Below are 18146 nucleotides of genomic sequence, written 5' to 3' on the forward strand. Positions count from 1 at the left end.
TGAGGATCATGATTGGAAGCCAGCCCAGGCAGCAAAGTCCATGAAACTCCTATCTCCAATTAAACATAGAAAAATCTATAAGAGGAACTGTGGCTCAAGTGGTTGGTAGAGCGCTAGCCTTGAGCAGAAAGGAGCTCAGAGACAGAGCCAAGGCCCAGGGTTCAAGACTCAGGATCAGAAAAACCAAAAACCAAGAGTCTCTGATTTGTCTGCCTGGGTTGGCTTTGAACCTTGATCCTCAGATCTCAGCCTCCTGAGTAGCTGAGATTACAGGCTTGAGCTACTAGCATCTGGCTTGTGATCACATCTCAGCCTTTGGATTCACATACACACACACCCACACCCACACCCACACACATAAACGCACGCACGCACGCACACACAGACACACAGACACACACTCCCTGTTTCCTATTTATGTTTTCTTTTGAAAATGAGTTGTAGCTGGGTGCTGGTGGCTCATGCCTATAATCCTTGCTACTTAAGAGGCTGAGGTATGAGGATCATGGTTCAAAGCCAGCCTGGGCAGGAAAGTCTGTAAGACTTTTTTATCTCCAATTAACCACCAGAATATCAGAAGTGGTGCTGTGTCTCAAGTGGTAGAGTGCTAGCCTTGAGCTGAATTGCTCAGGGACAGTGCCCAGGCCCAGAGTTCAGACCCCATGACCAACAAAAACAAAGAAAAAAAAAAGAAAATGAGTTGTAGAGCTCACTCTATAAGTCTTAAGACAGAAAAACTAAAGTAGCATAGCTTTGGTTTGGGATATTTAAAATGGAGCTCACAGTAGGCCATGTTAAACCAGGACTTTGAGTAAAATCATTTGCACATGACCCACTCATCATCATGATGGCCTTGAAAATGGGGCCAAATTGCAATTTCTAGAGGGAGATTCATCAACTTCAAGACAGCTTGTGAAGTCTCTGTCACCCTATCCCTGTGTCCCTTTTTCTTTGTGTGTGTGTTGGTTGTGGGGCTTGAACTCTGGGCCTGGGCGCTGTCCCTCAGCTCTTCAGCTCAAGGCAACACTCTACCACTTGAGCCACAGCGCCACTTCTGGTTTTCTGGTGGTAAACTGGAGATAATAGTCTCATGGACTTTCCTGTCTGGGCTGTCTTTGAACCATGATCCTCAGATCTCAGCCTCCTGAGTAGCTAAAATTACAGGTGTGAGCCACTGGCTTCTGGCCCCTGTGTCCCTTAAACTGCCGAGTTACCGAGACACTGCCTTTGTTACAAACTCTTGGCACACCAATCTTAATTTCTGACTGAGCAGTGACTTAATGAACAAGCTCCTTGAAGCTACCATCTTGTAGAATGTGGAGCATGATTTTCAAGGCTGCTTGACTTTGGTGTCATTCTGTACTGCAATATTAACAAGCTCTAATAAATGTACTTTTTTCCTGGCTCTATACCAGGTTGATTTTAAAGAACAAAAAAATAGAGTAAAAAGGAAAAAAAAAACATTCCCAAAGATTTGTTTTTGGGGGTGGAGGGTGAAAATTTTGCTCAGATTAAATTTTTTTTTCTTTTAAGCTTGATATGGGCAAAGCAGAAGCTTGGCAGGCATTCTCTTGCTGAGAGCCCTGCATGTGGGCAAGAGCTCATGAACCACCCATTGATGTGGTGGCTGACACTTTGTAGCACTAGAGGGAACTTTTCTGGGGGCTGGAAAGCAGTGTGGGAGCAGATTCCTTATTTTCAGACTTGGTGGACTTCTAACAGGGAGGAGGAGGTATCAAACTGAATCTGATTCCAGCTAGACATCATATGCATTTTGAAGACAAATAATCTAAAGGTTAGCCTTGAGCTAGGAGTGTTTCTCAGTGGGAGAGTGCTTACTTAGTACAGAAGGCCTTGGGTTCCATCTTTAGCACCACACCAAGGGGTAGGGGAGAAGCTTAGTTTATTTTTAAGTAACAAGTACAATCTTCTGTCCTGGTTGACTGAATTGCAGGTGTTAACTATACTGATTAGTTTAATTTTGAATAATGGGCAGTGTGGCTCCTTATGTCCCACATTTGATAGGTTTCAAGGCCTATATACTATTAAACCCTAAGTACACAGCGTTTGTCTCATAGATACCCAAATTTAATGCTTTTCCCATTTTAGTTAAGCACGCATCACACACTGTAGCTGAATGCTTATAGTGTGTGGTGTGACAGCAAAACTAGCACAGATTTCTTATTCCTTCATCTGTTGAAGATTAAAGGGGACAATTTACTCTCTCTGCCTGACTCTTAGCGCTAGCTTGAAGACTCAGGCTGGAACCTATGCATCACCCATCCTGGTTCTCCAGCTTGCTGACTGCAGATCTTGGGACTTGTCAGTCTTCATAATTGTATAATCCAATTCCTTACAATACTCTGACCTCTCACCTATGTAATATATGTGCACACACATATATGTATGATGTATGCTATCTATGCATGTGTGTAATTCATAGGAGATTCCCCTATATTAGATCCTGAAGCAGAGTCTCCAAGCCAGAGAATTCTAAAGGGCAGCAGTGGTTTTGGGTCACAGCAACATAAGCTCTGTCTTCTCAATGGCCAGCACATGCTGGAGGAGTGGGAATAGGTTATGCAAATCAGGAAGCACCTGATTGGTGGAATTCTGATTGCTTGTGTTATGCTTACAGTAATTGGATAAGGCTAGGAGGACACAGCTCAGTGGCTGAGCACTTGCCTGGGGTACATGAGGCACTAGGTTCCATCTTTATTCCCATAAAAATAATTGGCTATGCAAAAATTTGAGTTTGGGGATAGCAGGCTTTTAAACTGATGGGTGAAAAAAACAACGGAGGGAAGAGCCAACACATGGAATCTATACTCGGCTTGTTAGCACAGGGTCAGCAGGACCCAAGGCACCCTCTGTGTTTTTAGAAAATACACAACTCAAATTCACTGTATCTGATCTTGACAAAAACAATCATTTGATTTCAAAGAAAAATGAATGCATGCATTCCATCATACTGTGCCATCCACCCTGACATCTAGGCAACACTGTTCCTACAATGGTCTCCGTGAAGGTGGGACTTGCTAGAACAAACTGTCAGGGTGCAGGGTGTAATTATTGAGAGGCCCGAACTCCTTCTCACTGAGCTGAATCTTCCTCGAAAGCCAGCCTTGAAGCTACCTACTGAAGTCAGAAGCAGCGTATGGCCCCAGTTTCATTAGCCCAAGTACTATAGTTAGTAGCTCCTAGAGGAAGGCCCATGTATTAAATGCTTGGGAGCTATTGGGAGAAGGTGGAAACTTAGGAGGTCAGGCCTAGTGGGAGGTCTTTAAGTCATTGGGGATTGTGGGATTTTTCCCTTCCCCTACATCTGTGTCCGGGTTGCTGAGGTAAGCGGTTTTGCTTGCTGCCTCACTACCGGTCCAAAACAAATGGGGCCATTTTCCAACTGGAGCCTCTAGAACTGTGAGCGAGCCTATCACCTTTTCTCTTCATAAATTAATCACTTCAGCTCTTTTGTCCCAGTGATGAAAAGCTGACTAGCATAGTCAAGTACAGTCTCCAGGCATATAATCTTAAACTGGTATTTCACAAAGAATCCAAACACCGATTTTTTTTTTTTTCATAAAGCCAAAGAAGGCCAAGTCAACTGTCAAAGTGAATCGGGTCTTGAAGATTAAAATGTGGTTGAGATTGACAGCAGCTGGATTGATTAGGACCCTGCATCCCTGGTGTCTTATCTACCCCTGTGTGGATGCCCTATGAGGTAGAGCTCCTGCATAGTGCTTGAGAAAGAAATCTCTCCCTTCAGTTAAATAGTTGCAGTTAAGAAAAATTCCTCCTGCAGCTTTGAAAAAATGAAATCAGGCTAAATCCTGAAGATCAGAGAAACAAATCACTTCCTGTGGCATGGACATTTGCCAACTTAGTTCTCAGAGAAGACTTAATTTGTCACTCCTAAAGAAAGCCTTCCAGCTCTTTCCACTCGGTGCTTATACACCAGGAAGCTAGCCACAGAGACTGTTGCAAAGCACTGTGGTCTAGGCCTCACATCTGGGCCCAGGACTTCCCTGGGATGCCCAGAGCCCTGAGGAGAACTGGTTCCCAAGGGAGGCACTGGTCTGGCACACCAGCTACACAGCTGGCTGTGGGTGGTCAGCCCAACCTCTTGACAGAGAGAACTGCTGGGTGCGGATGCTTTCTTATGCTTGTTTGGAATCAAAGCTCTAATTCTATGTCTATGCAATAGTGAAGTTGTAGCCGTATGGAGATCAGGATTGAGGTGAGCTGTGCCTTGTTCCCCCACTTCCTAGATTGCCTAGCGGGAGAAGAGAGCACCTGGCAAAGCAGGTGTGGGGGATGACCCACTGTGCTCCATAAGGTCTGAGGGCTGGGAGGCCGTGTCCACCTGGGAAGCCAGCGTCTATCCAGAGGCTGTGTCCACCCACGTAAATGCCATGCCCACACAGTCAATGGACAGTTCAGAGGGTGCCTACTTAATGGCATCCTATGACTTATATAATAAATAATTCCCTAATAGGATGACTTCTGGCAGAGACTCCCCGATCCCTCCTCCCCCCCCCACCCCCAGCCTCAAATTAGGAAGGGCATCCTGAAGGTCCATCACACTGGGAGGCTGCAGTCTCTGAAGCTGAACTTCCCAGCACAGCCTGCGCTGGGGCTATGTGGGGTGGGACTGTGGTAAGGATGCAGGATGTTGTTTTGGGAGACGTAAGACCATTGGCAGAAAGAAATGCTCTGACATTCTTTTGACTGAGAACAAAAGTGCTGTGGTATTCTTTGTAGACTGTGGAATGAGTACCCAGATGTGCACTAGGCACACACTCATGTAAACATCGGCATGAGTGAGATCCAGCCCCTTTGTAACACGATCAGCATGGCCATCATGATCATGCCCGCCCCCCAGTCCGTCCCTGGGATCATTCTTTATTTCTGACCACACACTTAGTAGTTTACAACAGCACAAGCTGATTATCTCATAGTTCTGGAGGTCAGATGTCTAGAGGGCGCAGCTGGTCTCTCTGCACTGAGTTTCACAATGTGGAAGTTAGGGTGTCAGCAGGACTGTGGTCCTTTCTGATGCTCTAAATGGGAGCCAGCTTTCAGGCTTGTTCCCGTTGTGGTAGGAGTCCCTTCCCGGGAGGCGGGAGCACTGTCTCTATTTCCTTGAAAGTTGTCACCCAGAAGTCCTCATCAGCTTTCAGGGGTCACCTGGCATCCTTGGTTTATGGCTTCTTCTTCTTCTTTTTTAAAATCAGTCTTCTCAATTTTAGCTGCTTGGTGGTGCCGGAGTTTGAACTCAGAGCCTTGTACTTAGCTTGATGTCATTTGAGCCCTACCTCCAGCTTAGCTTTCTGTTGGTTAATTGGAGATGAAGCCTTACAGACTTTTCTGCCTAGACTGGCTTCAAACATTGCTTTATATTTCAGTCTCCTTGGATTACAAGCACGAGGCTTTAAAAAAAATGTGGGTTTTATATTTTATTTTATGTTATTTTATTTTTATTTTTTTTGGGCCCGGTTGTGGGGCCTGAACTCTGGGCCTGGGCGCTGTCCCTCAGCTCTTCAGCTTAAGGCTAGCGCTCTACCACTTGAGCCACAGCGTCACTTCCAGCTTTTTCTTTTTGTTTATGTGGTGCTGAGGAATCAAACCCAGGGCCTCAGGCATGCAAGGCAAGCGTGGGTTTTATATTTTAATGTTTCTTTCCCTTCTCTTCTTTCCTTCTTCCTTCCTTTCTGTGTTACGGATCAAAAACAGGGTCTTTCACATACTGGTCAAGCACTTTATCACTGAGATCTACCCTTAATTCCTCTAGAATCCCTTTGAAGGTAAATTATATATATGGCAGATATGAATAACATTTTTTACAGATGAATATGCAATTATTCCACCAGCATTCATTGGAAAGGTTAATCTTCCTTCTGCACTACATTATTTTTGTGTGTCTACTACCCATCAATTGTACATGAAAACTATAATAACACATTTCTCTATGTTCAAAAATATTTTATGTATATATTTATGATTTACATGACATTCTGAAATACAAGGTAACATGCTTTTTGTAATCAAGTAAATAAATACATTCACCATGTCACAGTTACCTCTGTGTGTGTGTTTAAAGCACATAGCAAATTCCTAGTATATAATAAAATATTATTAGCCCTCGTGATGTACATTAGACCAGTATCACAGTTTTGAATATGATACATTTATTTATTTAGTCTGTCGTGGGGCTCGAACTCTGGGCCTGGGCGCTATCTATCAGCTCTTCAGCTCAAGGTGAGCACTCTACCACTTGAGCCACAGCGCCACTTCTGGTTTTCTGAGTGGTTTATTGGAAATAAGAGTCTCACAGAGTTTCCTGCTCTGGCTGGCTTTGAACCGCGAGTCGCAGATCTCAGCCTCCTGAGTAGCTAGGATTATAGGCGTGGGCCACCGACACCGATTTATGCTACTTTTATAAGGAGTCTTCTTATCAGGCATTGTTAGCCTTCCAATTTTCTAAAAAAGTATTCTAAATATTTTCCCAGGTTGATTTGTTTCTTTGATACCTTTGAATTTCTGTATGATGTTGAAAGTCAATTTCCACCAAAAATATTTTTGTTTGGGACTGATTTGGAAAGAATAATACTAATGTGATCCATAGACATTTATCAAAATTTTCTTGCTCTGGCTGGCTTTGAACCTTGATTCTCAGACCTCAGCTTCTTAAGATTACAGGAGTGAGCTACCAGCGCCTGGCATTTCTTTCTTTTATTTATTTATTTATATTTATTTATTTATTATTATTTATTTATTTATTTTTGCCAGTCATGGGGCCTGAGCTCTGGGCCTCGGTGCTGTCCCTCAGCTCTTCAGCTCAAGGCTAGCACTCTACCACTTGAGCCACAGCGCCACTTCCGGCTTTTTTCTTTTTGCTTATGTGGTGCTGAGGAATCGAACTCAGGGCCTTGAGCATGCAAGGCAAGCGCTCTACCACTGAGCCACCTTCCCAGCCCTGGCATTTCTTTTTAAACTGGAACCGAATATCAGATTTTGTCAGACTATTGAAATATTAATGTAATTTTTATTTTTTAACATGGAAAATAGCATTAAATGATTTTTTAAGGCTAAATTAATTTTGCACTCTTGGAATAAAACCAACATGCTCATGATATGTCCTCTCTTTATGTTGCAAAATTATGTTTGCTAAAATTTTGTCTGTAGTGTTCACACTGATCTTCATGAAGAATCTTTATCTGTAGATTTTCCCCCCTTGGTATTAGGTATTCTGCCTCTATAGGATGGATTTTAAGTACAGCAGCTCTTCAGGTTTCTAGAAGAGTCTGTGCAGAAGTGGGGGTAATTTCTTTTTTTCTATGTGGGTAGAAATTATGAAGCTATTTTTGTCGTCAGGTTTCTTTGTGGGAAGGTTTTTATCTATAGCTTAAAATTTCTTTAATATAGCCATTTATTTTTTTGCACCTTGAGAATTTATGTTTCATTTACGTTGTTGCATTTATTGGCAGGAAATTGCCCTTTAATATTTTCTTATAATCCATTAGGTATTGGGAGGATCTCCCCTCCTCTCTTTTATTCTTCATATTGATCATCTGCATCTTCTTTTCTCCTGATTATCTGGCCAGGGGTTGACTAGTTTTATTGATTTCAAAGAACCCGTTTCTTGGTTTTAATGAGTTTCCCTATCACTGTTGTTTTCTATGTGGCAGACTTCTATTCTGTACATTTTGTGTAGTAGTTCCTTCTGTATGGCCTGGATGCTGTCCCTGAGATTTTTTTTTTTTTGCTCAAGGCTAGCATTCTATCACTTAATCTACAGCTCTACTTCTGGGTTTTTGGTGCTTAATTGGAGATTAGAGTTTCAGGGACTTTCCAAACTGGGCTGGCTTCAAACTGTGATCCTCAGCCTCTTGTGTAGTTAGGATTATAGGTGGAAGGCACCAGCATCCAGCTTTTCTTTTACTTTCATTTTTTTTTTTCAAGACAGGGCCTCACTATCCAGCCTTAAAATGCATCATTCTAATGTCAGCTTCCTGATTGCTGGGAATATTATAGGCGTGCACTGACATGCTTGGTTCCCTAATCTTTCTTCATCTATACCATCCAATCTGCTGTTAATTTTACAGTTTATTTTTTAAAAATCAAAGGTGCTGGGGTGTTCATCTCTGGAAATTCAATTTGAGCTTTCAAAAGAAAAAAAAACACAAACCCTTCACTTAACAAATTGAATGTAGCTGGGTGTCAATGGGTTATGCCTTTAATCCTGGCTATTCAGGAGGCTGAGATCTGAAGATCAAGGTTCATAGCCAGCCTGGGTAGGGAAGTTCAGAGATTCTTATCTCCAATTAGCTAGCAAAAAAGCCAAAAGTGGAAGTGTGGCTCAAGTGATAAGTGTGCTAGCCTTGAGCAAAAAATCTAAAGATAGCACCCAGGTCCTGAATCCAGGCTCTATTATCAGCAGAAAAATTATTATTTTTTGAGTGTGTTGAATGTAAATGCAGGAACTTTCACGCACTCATCTGATAGTTTCAACACCTGTACAGTTCCACTTGGGTTCTGACAGAATAGTTTCTCCTCATTATGGGTTGGGTTTCCTGGTAGCTTTTGTGTGTGTGTGTGTGTGTGTGTGTGTGTGTGTGTGTGTGTGTATGTGTGTGTGTTGGTCCTGGAATTTGAAGTCAGGGCCCGAGTACTGACTCTGAGCTTCTTTTGTCTTCCCTCAAGCCATAGCTCCATGTCTGGCTTTTTGGTGGTTGACTAGAGTTAAAGAATCACAGACTTTCTTGCCTGGGCTGGCTCTGAACCACTATCCTCAGATCTCAGCCTCCTGAGTAGCTAGGATGACAGGCATGAGCCACCGGTTCCTGGCTCATTCCCGGTAATTTTTAACTGGGTACTAGGCATTATGAATTTTACATTGTTTGGCACAAGACTTATTTATATTCCTTCAAAAATTATTTAGCTGTTGGGCTGGGAAGGTGGCTCAGTGGTAGAGCGCTTGCTTTGCATGCCTGAGGCCTTGGGTTCGATTCCCTAGCACCACATAAGCAAAAAGAAAAAAGCTGGAAGTGGTGCTGTGGTTCAAGTGATAGAGTGCTAGCCTTGAGCTGAAGAGCTGAGGGACAGCGGCCAGGCCCAGAGTTCAGGCCCCATGACCGGACCCCCCCCAAAAAAAAATTATTGAGCTGTGTTCTGGAATGTAGTTATGATGTAAGAAAATAGTTTGAGGAAGTGGCACTGTGGCTCAAGCGATAGAGTGCTCACCTTGAGCTGAAGAGCACAGGGACAGCGCCCAAGCCCGGAGTTCAAGCCCCACGACTGACAAAAAAAAAAAAATAGTTTGATCCTCTTGGGACTGAATTGTAATATTTTCTAGTTGTGATGAGAGTTTTTGGGCCAGGCTTATGTATTCCGCATTATGGGAGATAGAGCCTTCAAGGTGTGTCTACATTTCCAATTTGGTGGTTGAATTGCAGGCACTTTCTTGGCTCTATCAGCACCAGGCCTGGTTCCTTCTAATCCTCTTCTGGGCTTTTCTCCAGCCACACATAGTTTCTTCTGGGAGACTTATCAGCACACTGCTGAGTGGCAGAGGGAGTCCTCTGTGCTTCGCTGACGTCCTCTGTGTGAGCAGCCCTGCCGACGCCTGCTCTCTGGCCAGCGAGCTCCAGCGTCCTAGGCTCCAGTACGTTCAGGTCTGTCTCCTCCGGCCATGTTGTCTACCATCTCTGTCTGGGCCCCTCTTCTCTACATACACTCTGCAAACACTCTGAAGACAGGAGCAGAGCAGCTGAGGAACTCACCTGGTTTGTTTACAAGCCCTTGGGGATAACCTCTTTTGGCTAATGTACAGAGTCTTGTCTATCCTTTTGTCTTTTTTTTTGGCAGGGGTGTCAACTTTCTGACATTCCATTTTGGTTGGAAGAAGCTTCCTGGTATTATTATTATTATTAAAGATTTTATTAAGGTTACTTGCTTCCATATGCAGAAGCTGTATACATCCTTTGCCCAGCTTTTTTTTTTGGGGGGGGGTCAGTTGTGGGGCTTGAATTCAGGGCCTGGGTGCTGTTCCTGAGGTTTTACACTCAAGCCTAGTGCTGTACCGTTTTGAGTCACAGTGCCACTTCCGGTTTTCTGGTGGTTAACTGGAGATAAGAGTCTCAGGGACTTTCCTGTCCTGGGCTAGCTTTGACCCAGGATCCTCAGATCTCAGCCTCCTGAGTAGATAGGATTACAGGTGTGAGCCACCAGCGCCCAGCTGCCCAGCTTTAATAATAATGAATTCATGGCTAATCTGCTTCAACTGTCATTTACTTCCCCAGTGCCACCATGAGAACATGTTATCCACTGATACTTCAGTTTACATCCTTTTCTTCCCATTGCCACAATTAAAAAAAAATCTAAAAGTAATTAACATTCCTGAGATACCCAGTAATGTTCAGTGGTCAGTCTTCCTGAATTATCTCACAAGATTGATTTTTATAGTTTGTGTGAATGAGCGAACAATGTGCCCACAGTATCCCTCTGTGAAAGATCTCTGCAGTAGCATTGGTGGCAAATGATGGCCCATAGACAGGCTGCCTGTTTTTGCTTTTTTTATAAATAAAGTTTTATTAACACATAGTTGTCCACACATCAAGGACAGGATCTTTTCTTCTTCCTTCCTGGTCTATTCACCTAGGCAACTGCAACATCAAGATTTGGTTTAAATGAGAGTTCTTAATAAGTAGCAGCTTCCTTTTTCCTGCTTAATTAAAGAGTATTTTAAATTGATTTCATTTTCCACAGCTTTTTGTCCTGAAATAATTTATGCATGACTCTGGTTTGGAGCTATGATACCTGGCTCTTCTGCCAGGGCCTCTGTCCTTCTGCTCCTGCCCTCTTCCATGAGATTCAGTTTTGTGTATATGAGAGGGTCTAATCTCGGCAGGTCATTTTTTTCTAGGCTGGAGCTCAGGTGACAGGAGAGGGAATGGTCTCATGTTCTGGAGAAAGGTGCTTGTTTGCCACTGAAAGAGAACGGATCTGATGGCCTTAGTCAGTGGGGAGGATTCTGCCCAGGCAGACTCCCTGAAGGATGCCGAGGTACATGTGGTTGGCCTTCCAGGGAGGAAGTGTTTAATTTCAAGCAGTCAAGACAGAGCAGACTTTTGAGTCAAGCCAATAAAACAGGCCAATGATGGTGCTTGAGTTACAACTTTCCCTAACAGAAAGGAAACGAGGGAAATAAGAGCTACTTAATTGATCACAACAACAAAAGGAAACTCACCACAAATGGTACCAATGGGTTTCAGTTTGTTTTCAAGAGTATTTAAACACACTCATCTATCTAAAAAAAGAATATCAAGTCTGATCAATGAAAGGCTATTTATGGTTTGATCATTTCCTGTCAAAAATGTCTAGACTTTAATTAAAATTTTTTTTGGATCTTCAAATAGTTGTGCAAGAAGGTTACATATAACAAGTCTATTTAAATATGTCTAAGCTGGGCACTTGTGGCTCACACCTGTAATACTAGCTACTCAGGAGGCTGAGTTCTGAGGATCATGGTTCAAAGCCAGTCTGGGAAATAAAGTCTGTGAGACTCTCTCCGTGAGATGCTTTTATCTCCAGTTAACCACCAGAAAACTGAAAGTGGTGCTGTGGCTCAAAGTGGTAGAGCACTAACCTTGAACAAAAACTGCTCAGGGACAGCACCCATTCTCTGAGTTCAAGCCCCATGATCACCACCCACCCACCACCAAAATGCAGTGGCTTAATGGTAGAACATGTGCATAGTGTACACAGGCCCTGGGTTCAATTCCTGGCACATGCGTATGTGCATGTGCGAGCGTGCACGTGCGCGCGCGTGCACACACACACACACACACACACACACACACACACACACACACAGAAGCCTATAATCCTTAGCTACTCTAGAGGCAAAGATCAGGGAATTGAGATTCAAGACCAGCCTGGGCGGAGAAGTTCTAGAGATCCCATCTCACTCAATAGCTGGATGTGATGGTACCATCTTGTCATCCCAGTTATAGGGGAAGTACACAGTTGGGTGCAGTGGTGCAATCCTGTCATCCCTAGTGACACAGAAGCACAGTTAGGAGGATCGCAGCCCAGAACCACTGAGGCATAAAAGGCAAAAAGAGTCTGAAGGCATGGTCCAAATGGTACAGTGCCTGTCTAGCATGCATAAGGCCATAGGTTCTATCCCCAATACTAGCAAAAAGAAAAAGAAATAGTCTGTTGTAACAACAGAATTCTCCTCACTGGGGACAAAATAGTAGGAAGTGCCCAATGGGTAGGCTCATCTTGGTTTGTATACCTTCTGACAAGGCAGTGACAGCCCTGGTCAAAGGCCATCAGACTGCCCATGTCTTCTGTCTCCTGCATGAGATTCAGCCACCAGGCTGTTCATGCTTCACAGACATCCTCTGATCACAGCTGGATGAGATTGGAACCATACACTCTGGTGAAATGGTGGAGAGAGGAAAGGAAAGAGAGAGAAGGGAGGAGAGAGATGGAGAGAGAGAGGGAGTGGGAAAGGAAAAGAGAAATGGGAGGAAGAGAGAGGGAGAGGAAAGAGAGACAGAGGGAGAAAGAGACAGAAGGAGAATGAGAGACAGATGAAGAGAGAAGTGGGAGAGAGAGAGAGAGGGAGAGAGACAAAGAGAGGAGAGGGAGAGAGAGATGGGGGAAAGAAAAAGGGCACGAGAGAGGGAATGGGAGAGGGAGAGGGAGAGACAGAGCACTCTAGTCACATATACCTGGTATTTGTGGCTGTGAGATGGATTGCTTTCATGTTAATCAGAAGAGTGAGCATTCTGGTGGCTACCCTGTGTGTGTGTCACCTTAGGGTGATTTGCAGAGCCAAAGCATCTGAGGTAGCCATGGACATGGTGGTCTCCAGGTAGAGATCCTCTGGGCTCTTCCCACTTCTGCCACCTCTGTCAGATACATGGAAAGCTTCCTCATGCTGCTATGTCTAATTGAAGGGATGGAGTCTTGCTATATTGTCCAGGCTGGCATTGGATTCCTAGGCTCAAGTGATCTTCCTGCTTCACACTACTGAGTAGCTAGGACTACAGGTATGTGCCACGACCCCTGGCTTTTTCCTCTGTGTGTGTGTATATATATATATATATAGTGAAAATATGGTACAGAGGGGTTGCAATTACATGGGCAAGATAATGAGTACATTTCTTATCAAGCATTGTTGCCTCCTCCTTTGTTTCCCCTTCCTATCCCTTCCCATCTCCTACCCCCTCCCCCACTCCACTCCCCCTTAGTTGCCATTGTTTCCCTTAGTTTTGCCAATTCCACAGGAAGAGTCTGAAAAATAATTATTGTAGGGCCATGTGAAATGTTAGCTTCCTGTCAATGGTTTTTCTAAATGCGACCTGGCCATACTGCTCAGGAATTTTTTTCTATGGATTACAATATAAGTGAGACATGTGTTTGCCAAAAGAATATTTTGGTAGAGCTACAAAAGCTGATCAAGATGCATTGTATACATAAACTGCTTTGTTAAATGGCAAAAAAATTCACTACATATCCTAAAAATTAAGAACTGAAGGAAAGAGTGGGTTGGTTGGGAGGGGTGAGAAGAATGTTGAATGGGTGACATTGATCAAGATATATTGTGTTTATAAACTGCCGTGTGAAATGGTAACTCCTTTGTACAACTACCTAATGACAATAATAATGATAATAAGAATAAATAATAATAAACCAAAAGCTGAACCTCACTGTTACTGCAAATGAATGTGTTGCTTTCTCCCTAGGTAGGGAGCAGACACTTCATAAACAACTTGTGGGCTTAGCTCCCACTCAAAACATCTTCCTAATTAACTCCTAATAGATGGCTGGTGGCCAGACAGAGTCTAGCACATGGTTGTTAGCTATAAGGTCGTTGTTTTTGAATACTTTTTGCAGTCTTCCAGAGTATGATTTCATGTGAAAATAAGCTAATTAGCCACATCATAAGAGGGTTTACTGACACATTCCTCCAGTGATTAGTGAAAACTTCTGATTTTGTTCTGTACATGGAGTGCTGTGAAGGTCCAGAAGGGCTGTGGATAAGAGGCCACCTGTTAGATGACTTGGATTTGCGAAAGTATTTCAGGGACATGAGGAACTTCAAATGCTGGTTCCTAATGTATGGTGGTAGGTTCTGCTATGTTCTGATCAATGCTTCAGGGGAATTAATTGGCCTCAGCTTACTTTCTAAATGCCTCCTCAGCTATGTATCATATACTATATCAATAGTAATATATTATTAATATATAGTATATTAACATAATATATAGTATTTTATGTATTAGACTATGTAGTATATATTATATTATGTATTATACAATGTATTACACAATGGTATCATATAGTATACACTATATTAATTAGTATATATATTATATAATATATATAACAGTTTATAGAATATATAAATGCCAATCTATATAAAATGCTAGTGGTAGGGTTTGAACTCAGAACATGGTGTTTGCTCAGATGATGCTCTACCCTTTGAGCTATACCTCCAGCATGGCTTTTTGCTGGTTATTTTTGGAGATGGAATCTCTCAGACTTTTCTGCCCAGCTGGCTTCAAACTGCAATCCTCTGGGCCTCAGCTTCTAGAGTAGTTAGGAGTAAAGCACCTGGCTGAGGTATCACATTTAAAGAGCCTAGTGTCTGACATGTAAGTGTCCCTATACGCTAGATCTAGAAGAGAGCAATTCAGAGGCTCCAAACACAAGGACGTGTTGAGGAGAGAGAAATGCTAATTACCCTGGATTGGATTCATGCACATTGGTGCATGAATTCATGGCACTGGTGTCATGCCATGGGCCTTCCAGGTTCAAGAACCATGAGGAAAAGTAACCCTCTGTTCTTTATAACTCTCTGTCTCGGCACTCTGCTATAGCATCAGAAAATGGACCGAGACAGGGGATATCACAAGTTTTTGGGACACATCTGTTTCATTTCAGGGCCTCTTTGGCCAATGGTGACATGAAGGAAATGGGAGGTGGGGAGGATTACCTTCCATTTGGGGGTCATCTGTGTTTATTTCTTGTTGGACTTCCTGTATCCTGCTGTCTTAACCTGTCTCCTGATTGAAATACAGAGAAGGGACAAGTACCTTTTATGCAGCTTTGACCCTCAAGGCATTTTTTTTTTAATCAGTCACTTTTTTTTTTATCAGGGCCTGGATACTGTCGCTGAACTCTTTTGCTCAAGACTAGTACTTTACTACTTGAGCCACAGCTCCACTTCTGTTCTTTTTAGGTGGCTCACTGGAAATAAGAGTCTCATAGACCTTCTTGCCCAGGCTAGCTTCGCCCTGTGATTCTCAGCTTCCTGAGTAGCTAGGATTGTAGGCATGAGCCACCAGCACCGGGCTCAAGGCAGTTTTTTAAATCCTATAGACAACCCCCTCTTATCTATTATAAGATGTATTATTTGTACCCTCCCAGCACATTTTTCTGAGGCCTGCCTAAGAAAACATTACATTTTTAAAAGCATTGGCATTTATAGAAATCTTGATCCAATTGGCTTGATGTCTCAAGGAACCTACCTCCACGTGGAATCACAGTGGGATCAGCAGGCATGCCCCAGTCCACTGAGATGAGCAAGTCACCTCTCTCCCATTGTAGTCATGACAACAGATTAGCTATTGACTCACTCTTACTATAAAGGCCATTATCACAATGTCAGAAGATAGTCACTAGCTCATGCCTATAATCCTAGCTACTTGGGCAGCTGAGATCAGGGGGATCACAGTTATGGGCCAGCTTGGGCAGAGAAAGTTTGAGAGATCTCCAGCTCCACAGGAAAAGCTGGGCCTGGTTTTGAATGCCTGTTACCTCAGCTAAGGCAGGAAGTACAAATAGGAGTGTGGTAGTCCAGGCTTACTCAGTCAGAATAGCAAGCTTCTATCTCAAAAATAACCAGAGCAAAAGGAACTGGAGGCGTAGTTCAAGTGGTAAGAGTGCCTGCCTAGCAAGCATAAAGCTCTGAGTTTCAACCCTAGTAATGCAAAAAACAAACAAAATCCCCAAACAAGCAAAAAGCAAAACAACCGCCCCCCCCCAAGCCCACAAAAATATCAAAGGGCAATAATTGTGGTGAAGATGTGGAAGAAAGGGAACTCTTGCATGCTGTTGGCTGTAATGTAAATGAGTGCAGCAATTATGGAAGACCATATGGAGTATGCACGTAAGAGAGTAAAAGTAATTACCACGATTGGTAATCCCACTGCCGGGTACAGATCCAAAGGAAGTAAAATCAGTATGTGGAGGAGACATCTGCACTCCTGTGCTGATCGAAGCAGTATTCACAACAGTCAAGATAAGAAATCAGTTCAAGTGACTAGCAACTGACGAATGGGTAAAAAAGCAGGTGTGTGTGTGGGGTACACAGGCACAGTGGAAAATTATTGAGTCCTGAAAAATGAAATCCTGTTACTTGTGACACCGTGAAAGAACCTGGAGGGTTGTATGTGAAGTGAAACAAATCAGGCATAGAAAGACAAGGACCACATGGTCTTGACTCATTCAAGGATACCAGTATTCTTAAAGAAAAAAAAATGTTAAAAAGAGTGGATGTGAAGTGTTCTCACTACGGAATGGTAGGTTAATTATCTAGGGATAAACACTGTGTGATGTGAATATATAAACACATACATCTGTTTACCTATGTATACTTTAAAACAAGTATACCTATGTATACTTGGAAACAGTTTTTGTCCATCAGTTTACAAATAAATGTAACCAATGCAAATGAAGGAAGGAGGTCACTATCAATGCCACACAGACCTAGTGGGGACTTTGTCCCCTGTCCTCATGTCCCCAAGTGAATCAGCGCAGCCTCAGACCCAGAAGTGGGTATTTATTGCTGAAGGAGTCCTCCAGCAACTCCCAGGAAGCAGCAAAGAGATCTCTCTTGCTCAGGAAGTGTGTGGAAATCCCTCATTCCTATCCTTTTCTTTTTGTCTGAATCTTTCTACCCCACCACCCCTTCTTCACCCCAAGTACTCTGGGTCCTGGACCTCAAGAAATTCTGTGACAGCAATTGTGGGGGCGTCTTTGGCTGGGGAACTTTCCTCTCCGACCACACGATCTGTGGTCGCTAGAGGGCAGAATAATTCCTTCATCTCGTCTCTCCCTGGCTCCGAACTGCCCAGCTCTCACCCGCTGTAGACAAGTGAAGTAGGAAAATAAGCCCCTGGGATGCAACTGGAAATGTGGAGTTGGTGGTAAGAGATTCTGCAGGTGCTGGAGTCTGAGAGAGCAAACTCTTTAAAGCTGTTCATGAACTCTGAGCTGCACCGGTTGGAATATGATGCTGAAAAAGCAATGTGTAAATGGGCCACAGGCCACTGTAAATTCACAGAGTGGCCGCTAGGAGGCTCTCCAGGGAGACAGAGTCAAACATAGCTTCTCAGCCCTGATATAGGAGCTATGTTTATGTCTAAATTCCAAGATACTTTTTTAAAACAAAGTTAATGAAGTTCACTGTAAGAGCCAAACAACAAAGAGAACCTCAAATCATAACTTTCAAAATATCTTGTATGCAATTTAAGTTTACTCGATATCCCAAACTTAAAAATGCCCACAAAACACATAACCAGAGAAATCTTAGTAACTGCATTAGTATGAAACACTCTCAAAAGTTTCAGGAAAGAAACAGAAGATCAGAAGAAGAACCAAGTAGAAAAGTTAGATTTTTTTTCCTCCAAAAACCAAATAAACACAAAGGATAATGAAATACTCCCTAGATGGCTGAATAACAGAATGGGGATGGCGGAAGAAAGAGCTGGTACATTTGTGAATAGATTGGTGGAAATGATCTAATTTGAACAAGATGTGGAAAAAAGATTGGGGGAGGAAGTGAATAGTTCAAAGAGGAGTGGAAGAAAGTGTGGAGCAGAAAAAAATATTTAAAGAAGAAGCTTAAAGGTAGGAAGATAACCATACTGTTAAAGCCAGCCATCATGAATGAATGAGCTGCCATGAATGAACCACCAGGAAGGTAGCTGCCACTCAGGACAGGAGATTTCCTTTTCTTAAAATTTCTCTGCTCCAACTTAGTGGAAAAACCTGCCATGCTCCTGGATTGGGAGGCTCAACATCGTGAAAATGGCAATACTTCCAAAGGCTATCTACAAATTCAA

General features: G+C 43.0%; 1 protein-coding gene across 1 annotated transcript in view; it reads right to left on the bottom strand.

The window, feature by feature from the left end:
• Otud7a (OTU deubiquitinase 7A) overlaps window positions 1-18146 on the bottom strand; it is an 82324-nt gene that overhangs the window by 40097 nt on the left and 24081 nt on the right. The window lies entirely within an intron of this gene.

This window comes from Dipodomys ordii, unplaced genomic scaffold, assembly GCF_000151885.1.
Source record: "Dipodomys ordii isolate 6190 unplaced genomic scaffold, Dord_2.0 Scaffold15, whole genome shotgun sequence".
NCBI classification, from domain to species: Eukaryota; Metazoa; Chordata; class Mammalia; order Rodentia; family Heteromyidae; genus Dipodomys; species Dipodomys ordii.